This window comes from Rhinolophus sinicus, chromosome 14 (genome assembly GCF_057876585.1).
Source record: "Rhinolophus sinicus isolate RSI-liver-muscle chromosome 14, RSI-T2T, whole genome shotgun sequence".
Lineage (NCBI taxonomy): Eukaryota > Metazoa > Chordata > Mammalia > Chiroptera > Rhinolophidae > Rhinolophus > Rhinolophus sinicus.
This window is the reverse complement of record NC_142514.1, coordinates 164,031,072-164,048,354: the sequence shown is the minus strand read 5'-3', so window position 1 is coordinate 164,048,354 and position 17,283 is coordinate 164,031,072. Positions and strand designations below refer to the sequence as shown.

At 43.6% G+C, this 17,283-nt stretch overlaps 1 long non-coding RNA gene across 2 annotated transcripts in view; it reads left to right on the top strand.

Moving 5' to 3' along the window:
* LOC109450861 (uncharacterized) overlaps window positions 1–17,283 on the top strand; it is a 31,841-nt gene that overhangs the window by 5,569 nt on the left and 8,989 nt on the right. Inside the window, exon 4 of one of the 2 annotated variants that reach the window (XR_016018350.1) lies at window positions 1,643–8,351. The exons of the other annotated variant lie outside the window; for it this stretch is intronic. This is a non-coding gene — a long non-coding RNA (uncharacterized LOC109450861). Of the gene's footprint in view, window positions 1–1,642; window positions 8,352–17,283 lie in introns of those variants that run through there. 2 annotated transcript variants of the gene reach the window in all.

The following is a 17,283-nucleotide window of genomic DNA, read 5'->3' as shown; positions in this document are numbered from 1 at the left end:
GTGCAACACCAGCTGGGTGTCCTACAATTTAACTCAATTCTGACACTATCTACCCAGCAATAGCATCAGATCTCACAGGTTAAAAGTTCAGTCCCATAGACTGCCCTCTCCACTTCGGATGCCAATCACCAGTCCAGGATGTTATCTGAGCTTCTGACCAACTGGCTATCAATTGGACCTCTTTCTCGGGTTCAGTTAATTTGCTAGAGTAGTTCACAGAATCTAGGGAAACATTTCACTCACTCAATTAGCAGTCTATTAGAAAAGGACGTCACTCAAGGACAGCCAGAGGAAGTGGAGATCTGTCTCTTTGAAGTGGATACCTCAATAATCAAAACTTAAGTCAGACACAAAAAGAAAAGCCACTGTTGGGACTTACACTACAATATGTTTGTGGTAACGCTGGTGTACACATACCTACTGTGCTGCTGTTGTATAAAAATATATCACAAATAATTACTGTTGTTGGCTATGCCTTCTCAGTTTGCGTGACTCTACAATGTTCGCACAACAGGGAAATCGCCTAGTGACACATTTCTCAGAATGTATGCAGTCATGACTATATTTACTCTCTTTTCTCAGTTCCTTTAAAAGACATAAAGTAATAATTATAATAATGTATTGTTGGGTTTGTAACACATGTAGATGTACTAGGTATAACAACAATAGTGTGAGAAGGGGGAAAGGGAATAGTTACATAGGATTAACATTTCTGTATCTCACTGAATTACGTTAGTACATATATCTAGATTCTTATGAGTTAGGATGCGTAGTATAAGCCCTAGAGCAGGGACTAGGGCAACAACTCAAAAAATATGTAATGAAAAAGCCATTAAAGGAATGTTACACTAGAAAACATTCATTTAAGGCAAAAGAAAGCAAACTGGAGAAACAAAAAAGACAGAAGGAAAAGGTTACCAGATGGAAACCTGGCTCTACACATAGAAAGTAAAGGTACCAGAAACGGGAACTGAAAGGGTAAATGTATAAGATATGTTTCTTATTATTCAAAACCTTAAAAAATATAATTGCTCAAACAAAAATAATAACAATGTGTTGTGAGATTTATGACATGCATGAGTAAGATGCATAATAACAAACATATAAAAGCCACGAGGAGAAAAAGCGAAGTACACCTTTTTAAGGTTCTTACATTATACATGAAGCAGTATAATATCACTCGGCAGTAGATATGCTGAAGGGGTTATGCCAGCAGGCTAAGAATTCACCTGAGCTGTTTTGCTACAGTTTCTGCATAGCCCTGAGCCTTAGTGAAGGCATGAAACATACCCATTCAAGTGTTGGCTTGAAACCATGGGTCTGAGGAGTTTGGGGGGCAGTTGTTACCGACTTGTCAGCATTGTCTATTGAAACTCCTGGAGGTCTCTGCTGTTACGTAGCAAGAATACGGCTGTGTGACCAGGTGAGACACCATTTGCGAGACTCGTTGGTTCTCACGTGTTCTGTATACATGGCAGTGGTTCCTGATCCAAGATATGGACTGCATTAGGCCATGTTCCTTACAGAAGGGGGGACTATAGGAGACTCCTCCTGACCTTTCCAGACCCATTGCTGTGACAGACTTTGGTTGTGATGCATGTCTTTGCTTTAATGCTGTTGTATTTGTATCCTTTTCCTGCAGGGTTATAAACATTGTCATTTTGGGTCCTGTGAGTCTTCTTGAGCAATGCACTCTGTTTAACTTCTATTGTCAATGTGAAGAAGTATATTCTAACCTAAAGCAACACAAAAGTATCAAAGCAAAGGGTTATAGCTAATGAGCCAACAACAGTCATAGAATGTAGTCATAACAAATAATCCAATATCAGGTAGAAAAGAGAAAAAAGAGAACACAGAACAGATGAGATAAATAGAAAAAAATAGCAAGATGATAGACTTAAATCTAACCATGTTAATAATCACATCAAAGGTAATTTGTATAAATACGCCAGTTTAAAAGGCAGGGATTGTCAAATTGGGTAAAAAAGCAATACCCAGCTATATCTGCCTAAAGGAAATGCACCCCTTAAGTATAAAGACACAAAGAAACTAAAAGGCTGGAAAAAATATACATGCTGATGCTAATTAAAGGAGAGTTGGAGTGACTATATTTATATCAAAGTACATTTCAGAGCAAAGAATATTGCGAAGGATAAAAAAGTCATTTCATGTCACACAGAGAGCACATAGCAATTCTAAGTATTTATGCACCTAATAACAGAGTTTCAAAATATATGAAGCAAAAAAGATAGAATTGCAAAGAGAAATAGAAATACACAATTATAGTCAGAGATTTTTTTAAATGCTCCCTCAATAACTGGTGGAACAAGTAGGCAGAAAATCAGCAAAGATATTCTAGACTTGAGCAACACTAACAATGCTTGACCTAATTGACATTTTACAAAATTCTACCCAACAATAGAATACACATTTTTCTTAAGTGCACAAAATTCACTAGAAGATAGACCATCTTCTGGGCCGTGAAATTAGTCTCAATAAATTTAAATGAATTCAAATAATAAAAAGTATGTTCTTGGGGGTGGATAAGCCTGTTACTACCAACTCTTGAATTTTACAGTAAAAGCCATACGCACCAATCAAAAGGCTAGCCTCAGGCAATCGAAAATTAGCCTGTCTGGGGCTTCCAGTTTAAACTCCAAAAAGTAAAGAGCTTGGAGGTTGTCACTACTGACCTTACAACAAGAAAAATTCTGAACAAACTGAAAATCGGTCACTTTTCCGGAACCCACTAGAAAACTGAGGTTGCAGGGCAAATTGCCTCCTGAAATCTGTGAATACAGAAAATAACAGCCAACATTAGCTCACCTGGAGCAGATGCTGCTGGAACCCAAAACTGGTAGGAACACTAAAATGGGAATTTTGATGAGTAGCTGGAAGAGGAGAGGGAAGGAAGGAAGGAAGGCAAGAGGGAATGCTGGAGGGAAGGAGGACTGGAGGGAGGGAAGAAAGAAAACAGAAAGGAATAAAAACATTAAAAAGAACAGAAAAGGGGAATAGGAAAGAAAAGAAATGAAGAAAGACGGTCCTTTTTGCCTTTGGAAGAATTAGAGTGTTAGGTATCCTTGGCCTGCCCTGCGGCATTGAATTTCTTATTTTGAATGTATGAAATTTGATACCCTGTTCATAGAAATTTAGAAAAAAGTTCTCTTTGTTTGCTCAAGAGTTATAACTAAGCCCTGTAGGCAGGAAGTTCCTGGGGGTGCTCTACTCCTTCCAGTTTCCCCAACCCTTGTGTTGGGGGAGGGAGCCCTAAGGCTTCTCTGACTCTAATGGTAGGCTGTGGACATGGGGTGCTTCTGAGGTTGGGCTGGTGTGAAGCCACCTCCACTCAAAGAGTTTCTCTTTCTCAGGTTTGCCGGTGGGATTAGACAAGTGTGTTCTGCTACCTGCAATCCCTGGTGAATCCTGGAAGAGGTGATGCTTCCAAGCATCCTGCACAGGATGCTACAGGAATAACTATGGCCTTATCCACAAAAAGTGCTTGAAAAACATTTAAGGTTATTACCGATAAGCCAGAAGATAATCAAACAAAATGTTGTACTCTAGGGCAAAGATATTTTTCTTCCCTTTGAAAAATTACACAAGTGACATATGTTCTTACAGAGTAACTGTAAAACTCAGATAAGCAAAACATGAAAATCACCCAAATCCTACCACCCAGAGATAGCCATGTCAGCAACACTTTCATTTGCAAATATAGACAGACGTGTGTTTTATAAAAACGGTGTCATATTCTATATGTTGTTTTGCAACCTGCTCCCCTTTCTGCAATTTATCAGTCTGTTGTGAACATTTCAAGTCAGTATATGTCTCCGTAGCATTCTTTTTTTTTCTTTTTTGCCCCCCTTCTTCCACCTCCCCCCGACTCTAGCTGCATGATGTTGCATCATTCTTCAATTGCTGGATGTTTAAACTGCAATTGAAACGGCTATCTATCGACACAAGAATACTATGCAGTGAGCAAAAAAATCTCAGTGGCATATGAGAATAAACATTTGTTTAGTTTACAAGTTGCTGGTGTTCAGCTGATCTGGACTCAGCATGTCTTTTCTGTTCTATGCTGGGCTGGGCTCACTTGGGCCTTTGCAGGCAGCTGAAGGTTGGCTGAGCAGCCCTCTTCATTTTGATTTGGTCATATGTGGGGACTGGCTGGCTCCTGACTCCTTTAGGATGGCCACCGCTCAGACAACCAGGGCAATTCTACTCTGTTCCAGATGAGTTATCCTCTAGGAAGCTAGCCCTGATGTCTTCTCGCAGAGCAAGGGCTGCACAGAAATGTGCAAGCACTTTTGCAAGCCTCTGCTTGGGTCATATTTGCTCACATCCTGTTGGCCAAAGCAAGTCATCCGGCCGAGTGCACAGAGGGGAATGGCTCTACACAATTAGGGCCAAACAGTGTGGACACAGGGAGGGGTGAAGCATGGGGGGACTTTTATTTTTTTAACAGTAAATTACTGCACAAATATCTTTGAGTGTTATCTGATTATTCTGTGAAACAAATTCCTAAAAGCAGAATTGCTAGGTAAAAGGTAAATCCTTTTCTGAAAACTCTGAAGAGAAACTACCAAAATGCTCTCCAGAACGCTGTACCTATTTATATTCCCATTAACAGCAAATTAGAGAGCAGATTTCTCTATGACCATGATGTATAGAAAAAAATATTATGCGAAGTCTGGATGTCTAGGGGGTTTGTGCTTAAGTTGTATGATGTGCCCCAAAGGTTCAGACATAAACCAGGAAAAGAAGGTATCTTGGAAGTCCCAAGAGAGGTACCTTGGGTATACATGTCCTATTCTCTCCCTAAGAAGTATTGGAAAGACTCTAGGATAATGTTAAGGGACAGAGAGGGTAACCGTATATCCTGGGTTTCATGGGAAGGTCTTGGGTTACCCTGTTGTCCTGGCTTCATTATTAAGAGTACCCCCCTTTTACTCTCAAAAGTTTTCCATTTTGGACTATAAAGGTTATATGACAGCCAGGTAAAGGGCACCTTAGCTAAGATTCATTCCCTTTGATCCCAAACCCCTTCATTCAAGCAACTCATGATTTGGGAGGATTTGTTTTGAAAGTTTATTATGTGCCAGATACAGTGTTAGGCATTGAGGATACAGCAGTGAGCAAAATCAGATGTGGTCCCTGCCCTAAGATGCTTTCAGTCTAAAAGGGGAGAAACCTTAATGGGATAATCACACGAATAGATGTAGAAGTGCAACAGTGGTAAATGCTGCAAGGGAGAAGTCCGTGGTGCTCAGAGCATTTATCTACCATGTTTCCCCAGAAATAAGATCGGATCTTATATTAATTTTTGCTCCAAAAGACACATTAGGGCTTATGTTCAGGGGATGTCATCCTGAAAAATCACGCTAGGGCTTATTTTCTGGTTAGGTCTTATTGTCGGGGAAACATGATAGTAAGGAGGTTTGATCTCATCACGGAAGTCAGGGAAGAATCCAAGAGAAAGAAATGCTTTAGCTGAGATTGGAAGGAAATGCTGATTTACCTAAGGGAAGGCATACCTGGGGCAGGTAACAGCAGGTGCAAAGACTGTGACAGAAGTAAGCAGATGGAAACAAGGATGTGAAGAAGGAAGAATGAATGGGAGGACATAGAAAAGTTGGTCGTTGGAAGAAGACAGGAGATGAGGGAGAGTTTTTCTAAAAGTGGACTCTACCACTTCAGCATGTTTAAAAAGTACTGCCTGTGAAATACTCTTACTAACAAAAAGACTGAACCTGAATCTAATCAGGCCTCTTGATGTAATTACCCATTTACCAGAGATGTGAGGGCTAGAGACACAAATTATCAACACTGTAAGGACCTGATCAGCCAAATCAAGAATTTTCAATAATCTACATAAAATATGGCCCAACAAATCAATGGCGTTTAAAAAATAAAGGTGAGGAGACTGTTACAGGATAAAAACAACTTAAGAGACCTAACAATGAGATACAATGTGAAGATCTTGTTTGAATCTTGATTTGAACAATCCAACTGTAAAAAGACATCCTTGAGACAATTAGGAAAATGGATTACAGATTGGGTATTAGATGATAATACGGAATCACTGTTAATTATTTAGCTATAATAATGGCAGGGAGGTTATGTTCTTTTAAAATGTGCCCTTGTCAGCTAGAGATGCATATTGTAATCACCTGATACATGAAATTTGCTCTAACATACATTAGCAAAATGGTAATAATTGTTGAGGTTCCATGTTGAGTAAGTGGGGGTTCATTATACTAGTTTCTCTATTTTTTAATAAATTAAATTAAAAAAAAAGTTAAAAATGCTGTATTGAAACATATTCTTCATTCTATTAAAGATTGATGGAAAACAATCAGGTTACCATTCAGTTGTGCTGGCTGAGTATAGAGTATGTCCTTACTGATGCAATGATTCTCCAGGGATACTGGAGAGATTCCCCGTACGAATTTGTTACTCTAATGATACTCTACAACAGGGGGGAAAAACGAGCCTAAAGGAAGGACTTGGTTGAGAAGGCGGGACTAAACACACAGGAGAAAGGAAGTATATTGATAGTGTAAGGTTCTGAGAAGGAGGGTGAGGTGGGAGTCAGTGTCAGGGTGAAGGGTGAGGCCAGTGGAACCGCACGCGTGTGTGTGTGTGTGTGTGTGTGTGTGTGTGTGTGTGTTACTTAGAGGAGGAGGGAATTCTCATTTGGCAGCCCCTAAATCCTTCGAGAATTAGGAGCAAGGTCAACTGCTACAAGGTAGTAGCACTGGTAATTAGGAAATTGTAGTTCGAAGAGGGTGGAAGAGACTTGAGAGAGTTTTTGGGGTGGATGGGGTGTGCGTTTACTGGGGGCACCCAGTAGAATTGCAGGACACAGTGCACTTGCAGGGACATTTAGAATAAAACTTTGGACCAGAGACTTTAAGCTGGATAAGGAGAACAATGGAAGGAACATGCAAATGAATTGGGAGAAAAGAGAAGACTTGCTAGTGAGCCTCCACTGATGGTGTTGGAGAATGACCCCCCCTTGAGAGATCTGGGCTCAGTAGGTGCAGGATAGGGGCTACGCATCTGCATGTGTGAGAAACAAAGTGTCCACATGATTCTAATGCGCGTGCCTGTGGTTCTTGGACCATAGCTGGAGAAACGCTGCCCTAGTGGCTGGAAGAGTGAAGTCGACTTGGGGCAGCAGGCCTGCCATATTTTGGGGGGAAGCCTGGAGGACAGACAGCAGAACTTGGGTCTGCTGGGTGTTTTGGGGGGCTCTGTAGCTTTCTTGGCCTGAGGGATTACAATGTGAGGGCCCAGTTTGTCCAGCGAGGTACCCTTTCTAGGGTCATGGGTGGGACTCAAACACAAAGGTGGGTGGCCTTCAAAGGTGGGTGTCCACAACCCTATCTGTGCTTGTCCCGGGAGCTTCTCTTTTGAGGACCCTAACTATTTGGAGTGAGGGGTGTTGTTTGTTGTTTGTTTTCGTAACTTTTGATTCTAGAAATCAAAATGGGCTTTTAAAATCAACCAATCAATACTGTTGAGGTTGACACATTTGGGCTAATTGTTTTCCTTTTCATTTAGACTTATTTCCCACTGAGTGTGATGTAGCACTTTCAAGTAAATCTTTGGTAATTCCCAGGCATAAAGCAATTGCCTTCATTTCCCAGCGGGATGTACTAAAGTGGGCTCATTTGTAGAGAGAATGGGAATAGCAGGTTTTATAGCTCAAGGCCTGGAAGAAAACTGCTTTTTCCTGACAATCATAATCCACTCATGCTTCATAAACGTGTTTCCACATCAAAAGGACTCTGAGAGTCTGGAATGTGCTAGAAGGATGTATTAAGACATATCTCATTAGCCCATTTATCTATAATCTAGATAAACTTACTTCTTGTTTCACCTCTCTTGCAAATTCCTCAATCATAGACCTACGGGTTGCCTGGATGTCAAAGAATTAAGCCTGCCTTGAATTAACAGAAGTAGCAGGAGGAGGGAGAGAATTGCTTTCTGCTTTCCTGGTCTCCACTGTGATTCTCTGATATGAATTTGCAGTGGCAGAAGGAAGGAAAGGCGGGTGCTCAGGGAGGGAAGCACAGCCTCAGTAAAGCCTGGAGGCCCGCAGGTCATGCGGCCACTGTCTGGACATCCTGACTGAAGCAGCGCAGGAAACAGGCTGCCCGATATGGAGAGCTGGGTTAGGGAGGCTGAGCAGAGGGGCTCTGAGTGGTGCCTGGGGAAACCCTGAGCCACTGAAATGGGCCATTTAATTCTGACAGACAAATTGGTGTTTTAAAAAGGTTTACCAGGCAGTGATGTACAGGGTGAGGTAAAGTGGGTGGGGGCAGTGTGTGTGTGTGTGTGTGTGTGTGTGTGCGCGTGTGTGTGTGTGTGCGCGCGTGTGTGTGTGTGTGAGTGTGTGTGGTGATGGGTAACAGAGGTGGAGGGAGAATGAAGCTAGGAGAATAAAGAGCCTGCTTTGAGCCAACAAACACCTAACTGAGCACCTACTGGGTACCTTGCCTTATGTCAGGCACCACTTCAACGTGGTCCCTCTCAACGAATGGAACCAGCACATGCCTTTTTTATCCAAGCCAGAAGCCTCGTGCCCTTCTTTCTACCTTCCTCTTCTTTTCTCCCCAATCTATCACGTTGTCCTGTCAATTCCATGCCTCTTCCATCTGCCAATTCTCCTTAAGCCCCACGTCCTCTATCCTACATCAGCCACTGCCATCTCCCCTGGATTTTGGATCTCTCTGCCTCCAGTCTCCCCTTTAACTGCTTCCGTACCTGGCAGCTGTTGGAGAGTGGGGATGGCCTTCCTAAAACACATCGGATCTGGTCACTACCCCCAACAGAAACTCTTCAGTGGCCTCCGCGTTGTTTTCAAGGTAAAGTCCGAACGTCACAGCAGCACCAGGAGCCCCTTGCTGTTTGGTCCTTCTTAGCGCTCCCTTCTTCTCAGGCCTCTTGCCTCCTCAAGCTTGAATCTCAGCATTCAGAAATGCTTTCAGTACCTCTCAGGGGTCATGTTCCTCTCTTCTTCCTTGTAGTAAAATACCTTTCCTTCTACCCTCCATGCCTTATGCCCTTCCATCCAGAAGCTCTTGCTGGCCCACAGGTGCCTCCTGGGTGTTTTCAAAGACCTGTCTCTATGGCTGTCCTAGAGTTTCTCAGGGTGTATTGTCACTGACCTTTCTCTCCTCTGCATGTGAGCTTTAAGAGGGCAGGGGCTGCATCTCCCGCCTCACCCAGCACACTCCTGAAACATAAAAGGTGCTTAGTAAGTATTTGTCTAATGGGGATGGATGAATTTACAAGACCTGGATGGCACGGGGGTGGGGAGAGTGTTGGTCCCATTTCACAGATAGAGAAACTGAGGCTCAGAGAGTGATTTAATAATTGGCCTAAGGCTGCTCAGCATCACAGCCCAGAATCCACTTGGAGATTGCTGATTTCCTGTCCAGGGCTTTTTCTTCTTCCTTGCAGTTACAGAATGGAGATCATTAAAGAAAAGAGTCCTGTGTACATCCTTCAGTTCTGGCTGATCTTTCAGAAAACTTCCAGGGGGCCACTGCCAGAATGTGCATGACAATAGATGAAGAGGCTTTGCAGTATTGGTAAGGGATTTCATGAACTAGAGTAGTACTAGGTTTGGCGTTTGCAAAGGGCTAGGAATCTGAATGAACCGTTTTTTTGACATAATTTGAACATTTATTTCCCTGAGGCTATTATTCAAAGCACAAATCCTCCCAGTTTCTGAAAGCTGAAAGGTAAGGTTACATATATTCATTGCTGTTTTTATTTTTTTTTCTTCACTCCAATAAATGCTCTTTGCTACCTTTTTTTTTTTTTTTTTTTTTTTGATTGACTGGAATAACTCAGTGCAAAATGATAGATATTGTTCATTTAACTCCGGCATTTACTTTTCCCTTAAACTAGTGCTCTGTTCATGATTGAGCAGACTTCCTCCCCATTTAGCACCCAAGTTAAAACATCACCAAAGATTGGGTCTGCAGCTCGGATAACGTTTTTTTTGCAGCAATCTGTTCAAGCCGCAGCAGGCACGCTGAGTGGCGTGGAAGCTCTTAATGAAACGTCGGCAGATATTAGGGTTTTATGGACTGGAAAACAGTACAAATCAAAGCACTTTGCTTACTGTTTATCTGTTTAGAACATTTTTATTTTCTAAACCTAGCTGTGTTCATCTTTTTCATCCAGCACTTCAGTTTGGTTCTTTACATATTGATTTTCCCGTTCACTGGCGCCTGAGTGAAGGCGGAATACTCAGGTGTGCTGGCTCCACAGTGCTAGCCAGGGGCACCCTGATTGGGGCCCTCTCCCCTCTGCGACTCCTCAGCTCCAGGGCTCACTGTGTTAAAAAGACCCTCACACCTTGCTCTCCCTTTTGTGGTTTGCCCTTGAGCCAGCTGGGTGGGCATTTTATATTTGTTTGTTCCCCAATTTTGCATACACATCTCACAGCAAAAGTAGTGTGCTCTTCCTCAATTCTAGAAGGATATGTGATAGGGCCACAGCAGGAAACAAAATCCATCACAGATGGTTTGCCAGGGGTTGGCAAATTGTTTTTCTGTGAAGGGCCAGACAGGAAACATTTTTGACTTTGTGTATCCCATGCAGTCTGTGTCCCAACTGGCACTAGACACCACCTAAATCATGGGTATGGCTGTGTTCTGGTAAAACTGTCCTTACGAAAAATGGATGGGGAGGCAGATATTTGGCTTGTGGGCCAAAGTTTGCTGACAGTTAAATGAAAAGACTTTAAGGGACAAGGTACAGATATATGGACAGGGAACGAACGAGGGGCATTGAGGTGCCCAGAGATGACAGCAGCAGGAAGCTGTTACTCCCTCAAGAGCTGAAGGGGCACGGGGGTGGGGGTGGGGGGTGGAACGGTGTGACTGGCACCCAGTGAGAAAGGGGCCCTGGGAGATAGTGGAGCAGGGAGAGAGAAGGAAAGAAATCCCCTCACCTCTTTCTCCTCCCTCCCTCGGGTCTGCCTGTGCCTCCCACTGCCTCCAATCAGGGGCTTGGAGGTGAAGTTCCCCCAGGAAGCAGCAAGCATCTCAGAGTACAGAGCAGGTGGAGCAGCAGGCAGAACAGATCAGGGAAAAGGTGGGTGGACACAAAGCGACAAGAAGCAGCATGGGTGATGTCTCTTTGGGGACTAACTTCTTAGAACCCACTCCTTTGGGGAGTGAAAGTAAGCTTGCCTGGCCACATCCCTGGACTCTGACTTGATTCTAGAGAACTAGCTCTCCCCCACAACCCTGCTCTAGGTTCAGGCATGCCCCTGGTCACAGGGATACGTTCAGGGATATGCACATGGTCTAATCCAGGCTGAGACCCAGGCGCACAACTTTTGTTTGTTTGAACTGTTGGGAAAGATAAGCTTTCTTTTTTCTGAGGACCCCAACCTATAACTTTGGCAGCCGACTGCCCATGTGGGGAGGCCCTCACACAGTGGAGAGCCTGTGCCCAGTTATCACAAGGGAAAGCAGAGAGCCTAGGGGTCAGGGAGAAAGCCAGGTCCTCATACTGTCTCTGAGCCCCTGGATCAAGCTGTACCTGACACAAAAGCTCATGTCTCAGTTAAGTGAACCAATACACTCCCCTTTAACTGAGACCAGCTTTCTGTTTCTAGCCCCTGAAAGAATCCTGGCTAAGAGAGAAAGTCCACATTTATCTCTGGAGCCAAGGCCTGCCTCCCCTCAGCCATGTGGACTTCACACATGGCATCTAATCACCAAAGCAGGCAAGAGACAATGAATCTCCTGTGTGCGTGGACATTTTCACGTGTGCATGCAGCTGTGTTCAAGCAAGGGCACTTATTGCTAGTGTGTACATTTCTCAGACACAAAAATCTTTCTTACTAGAATATCTGCATCCATGGACCTCATATGTCACGAAGACAGCATCTTCCTAGGTAATTACATAGGTATGGTGATAACCATAGCAACCTGGCACTTCGGAGGTGGAATCCCATGCAGTTGTCGCAGCTCAGGGACACTGATCTTAATATAGTACCTGCCCATGTTTGTGTTGTTTTGCAGTGACTTTTTCCTTTGCGTAAACAGAAGGCTTCTTACCACACAACACCTCCCATCTCTCAATGGTTCTCAAAGTTTTGAATTTTAAGGAACAGAAAAATGTCCAAAATAGAGAACTGACACAAAGTTGGCAACTTCATTTTGCTAAGTAAGTACATTCCATGAAAGAGAGAAAGCAAGGACTACCATCTACAATTACCATCAATTCATAAAAGAAAGGGCATTTGCATATTCATGTCTGAAGGGAGAGAATAAAAGAGAAGACCTAAACAGACACGTTTCTCTTTAAGAAAAATGCCTGCCTTTGGGGACGCTGTGTCTGAGGGGACACTAATGCTCAGCCAGCACACCTGGATGAGGGGCACGCAAGGCCTAAATCCAGTCCTCTCTTTGCTTGCCAAGCTGTGCGCCCTGCATGGGCTGTGTCCACTCGGATGAAGGAGCGCTTTTTTCTTCACACAAAGCGGCTTCCTGCTTGCCAAGCTGTGTGCCGACAAGGCTGCGTTTGCCCAGAAAGGGCAACTTTTCTAATCTGCGCAAAACACTCTGGAGCTGGCAGCAGCCTTGTACTACATTGTTGTACTTTAAAAAATGTCACTGAGGACTGTGCTTTGACCAGTGCCTGGCATGTAGTAGGTGCTCAGTAAATATGTGTTCAGTGAATGTTGAAGGGCTGACGGGAACTCCATCAAGGGCCATTCCTGGCCTGATTCATGGTTGTTGGAGGAGGATGAAGCAGGGAAATTATGGGAAAGCACACAATGAAGAAGGTGGAAAACTTGTTCAAGAAGAAAGGGTTCAAGAGTGAAATGGGGTATACAAAAATGGAATCATTATGCCCTACGCCTGAAACTAATGTAATGTTGTATGTCCACTATACCTCAAAAAGAGAAAAAGTGAAATGGAGAATTTTAAAATGAAGAGAGTTAGTAAGTGGAATAATCTGCTTTTGCCTGCCATTGTCTGTCCGCTCACCTGACCAGGAGTTTAGGAAGTCAGCCCCATCATCCACTCCCTTTTGGATCTGCCTGAGCATAGGCTTGGCTCTGCTCTTTGCTGAAGGGTAAACATGGCAGTAAAGGCTCTGCCCCAGTGGGATGAAGCCTGTGGCTTTTCCAGTGATGTGTGTGCTACGGGAGCACAGCTGATTAGCTCGGGGGTTCAGTGTTAGGGGACCTGTGGTAATAGGCGCACACATAGCCAATGAAATGTGAGTGGAAGTGATGTGGTCCCTTAGGGTGAAAGCTCTGAGAATCAGTGAGGGGCTCGCCATGCTTGCATTTTCCATTTTGCCACGACGATTGGCAATGTTCCAGATAGAGTCTGTTCCACCTGCTGGGTTCCTGAGTGAAGATGACATGGAATAGACCCTTAGCTGGCCCACAGTGAACATGTAATGTGAACGAGAAAGAAGCCTTTCTTTTTATCGGCCCCCAAGATTCACGGGTTGTTTGTTACTGCAGCATAAGCTTCCCATCCTGACTAACACAAGGCCTATTGTTCCTGCACAGACGTCCAAGCCACTTTCTCCAACAGCCCTATCAGAAATAGACTTACAATGACATTTTCATCTGCCCTACTCCTTTTTCTCTTTCTCGAACTCTGATGGGATAAAGGCTATTATTTGGACTCCGTTACACCCTGATAAGAGTTCCAGCTGCAGAACTCCAGGTAATAATTAATCTTGCATCTTGGTCTACAAAAAGGAAGCTTGGAAGCATCAATAGAAAATGTATTGGTGAGTTCTGATGTTGTGAAGTGAATGGAAAATTATTTAGATAAACGGATTAATCTGATTGAAATCGTTCCCAGAAGTAAATGTCAATGATCCAGACGTGGTAATTTCTTGCTCATGAAGTAGTGTTACTATGCATGTGATTTGAAGTTTATGTTAAAACACACGCATGAGATTGCCTCTTGGGCTGTGTGGCTGGTGTAAACATGGGAAGGGGCCACGATGGAAGGGAACTGCTTGTGTCAAATATGGTTAGCGCAAGCCAGATGACAGGCCAGACTCGAGGCTCGGAGAATGTAGTTGTAAATCACAAAAAGTAAGCCAAAGACAAAAATCTATCTTTTGTGTAGAAATCAACATCAGCTATCTGTAAACATCTGCTAAGCAAATTCCAAGTGGTCTCTCTGTGCCAGTTTTGCGTCAGTGCTTTAGAATAACAAGTGCTGCCTTCAGAGGGAACAATTGACCTCTTAAAATGTGTGTGTGTAGGATCTTAGGACAGAGATAATTACCCAGTTAGGTGCATGTTTCCCAAACTGGTTGCTGTTAAAATGTGTGCTCAAAGAAAGGGATTCTGTGATTTAAAAAATAATTGAGGAAATACTGAGTTAAAGAAGTTTCTTTACCGTAGCATTTCTCAGAGGTTCTAACACGTTAATTTTCGTGGTGGTTCTCCAGAAGGGCATGTAGTATGCAGCAGTTACAACTTCCCAAACCTTTTGACCACAGAACTCAGATAGATAGACAACAGATAGATTAGATATAGACAGACAGACAGACAGACAGACAGACAGACAGACAGACAGATAGATAGATAGATAGATAGATAGATAGATAGAGAGATACAGAGACGGACAGATAAAGGGATAGAGGGTTGAAGGGATGGATATGGGTATAGATATATGGATATATTGAGCATTTCAGTGGATTAGTTGTAAATGATGAAAGTATTAAATGAACCCATAAGTATACCTTTGACTGGATAAACAGACCTCCTTTGATGTGAGCTCTTATAGTGAAAATCAAATCAGCTAATTAGATTAACATGCTCTGGGTGCAGGAAACAGACTTTCATTTACAGCGGATTTAAACAGTAAGAATATTATGTCACATAAGAAATCTGGAGGCAGGTGCTTTCGGGTTGGTTCATACAGCAGCTCTGCTCTATCCTCATGCCTCAGATGCTTTCTTTCTTCCATCTCTGCCTTCCTCAGCACACAGGCAATGCCTCGCTCTCTATTTGCAAAATGTTGCCGTAGTTTCTGGCACCAGGCAGGTGCAATCCCCCCACAAAGTTGGAGGGAGCCATTTCCTCCTGAGTGGCTCCTTTTTCAGAAAGGAAACTCCCACTAGCTCCTGGCAAACTCTCCTGCAGGCCCACTGGCCAGGTTTGGGTTGCACACCTGTGCCCTGAATACAATGGAAGTGGGGAGGGGGAGTACCTGGCATTTTAAGTCTTCATAGTGGGAGATGGCTTCCACGAGCAAGGGTAAGTGGGGTGTCTCAGGATACTTGGTAGGTGGATAGCCAAGGGTGTTATCATATAATTGTGTGATCTTAGTGTTTTAGTCTGGGTTCTCCAGAGAAACAGAGAAACAGAATATAATACTATATCACACACACACACACACACACACACACACACACACACACACACTGAGAAAATACTAAGTTAAAATTAGAGTTAAAGGTATATATATATCTCAGGGGTGCCAAAAAATGTATACACGTTTTAAGAGATGTTATTTATGTTCAAGCAGTAGTTCGCCATAATCAGAAGTGTCTGGACGCTGAGGGTAACCACTTTGAGCACCTCTTCTAATTGCAGAAGTCAAATGTGACTTGTGTTCATCTTTTGTTATCGGTATATATTGAGTATTACAATTTCAATCGTTTTTTTCCTTTCTTAAAATGTGTGTACATTTTTTGGCTATATATATATATATATATATATATATACACACACACACACACACATACACACACACACACACACACACATACACCCCCCCACACACACACAGGAAATCTTTTGAGGTAGGCTTGGTGAGGCACAGGTGGCATGAGGGAATGCCCCTTGGGTTGTGAGCTTTTGGGGTGAGGAGTGTACCAAGCTCTATGTACCCCTCCAAAACAGAGGGTGCCCAATCAATACTCAGTGTGGCCAAGTATTAGTGTGAAACTCAAGCTTTGGGTGGAAGGGAGTGATTATGTCTCTGGGGCGAGGTCACAGAAGTGAGGGAGATGAGGGGAAGGAACGAGGGCATATAGAGAGAAGACTTTGATGCCAGCCTCCTTGGTCTTATGTATGAACTCCAGAGAGAGGGGCTACAAAGAGAAGCTGGAAGAATCGTTTGTCTGCATATTCATTGAAGGACCCTGGGAGAGTTGTTCTTAGACAAATGAGAGAGGGTGAGAGGTAACTCCACCACTGCCAAGTGGCTCGGCTACAGCTGGTGCAGTCTGGCCTCAAAGCCAGCAGAACTGCTTCGCAACATCTGGAAGGAGCAGCAACAGCAGTGGGGGACCTTCCCTTGGCTTTGGAGGTCATATGGGGGGCTGGGAGCCATTGGTCAGCAGCGTTTCCAAGACTTTGTCCAGGGTTTCCTCAGAAAGGTTGCAGGGACTTTGGGGTGGGGGGGGGGGGACCAGAAGACCTGCTGCAGTGTCAAGACAAGCCAGAGAGACACGTGCTACTTGATGACGATAACATCAACATCTGGAGAGCATCCTGCCATTTACAAAGTACTGTCTCAATCCTAAATCTTCCCAGCAGAGGTTGTTGTTCCTATTTCATTGATAAGAAAGCAAAGACCCAGAGAGATTAAGGGATCAATCCAAGGTCTCCCATGGTGGTGCCAGGACACACTGGGTCATCGTTTCAGGGTTTCTGACTCTCACTGTGGTACTCTTAATCAGAGTGGGATGCAACTGAGTCACCTGGGGTGCACAAGTAAGGAGGCATGGCCCTCAAGGGGAGGGGCTTGGGGCACAAAATTTAAGAGCTGGGGCACTGGCTCTGGTGTCATGGAAATGCCTCCTTAAATTTTGCCTCTAGATGCCTTGCTTGCTTTACCCACGTCCCATTTGCTTCAATTACCTGTCCTGAATTAGCGGACATTTCCAGAAAAGCATGTTACTGAGGTTACACACTAGATATCTCTGGCCCCCTCTTGCCTGTTGAGCAAGCCTGGGTCTTCACTGCTGTCTACATCCTTACTGAGGAGTTGCCTGGAATTTCAATCTGTTCTTACAGCTAAGAGACGGGGAGAGAAGGAGACTGTTGCCACCAGATATGCCAGGCATCACAAACAAACAACAAAAAAGATTCATGTGTTCAATGGAGCTGAATTTTAATTGATACTTTCTCAAACTGTGGTTCTGAACCAACATCCCTCAGCCCCCAAAGATGATAAAGGGGGTGCGGTTTAACGCCACAATTAGCAGACAACCCCACAACAAATACAGTAAACATTAATCATATTAAATATT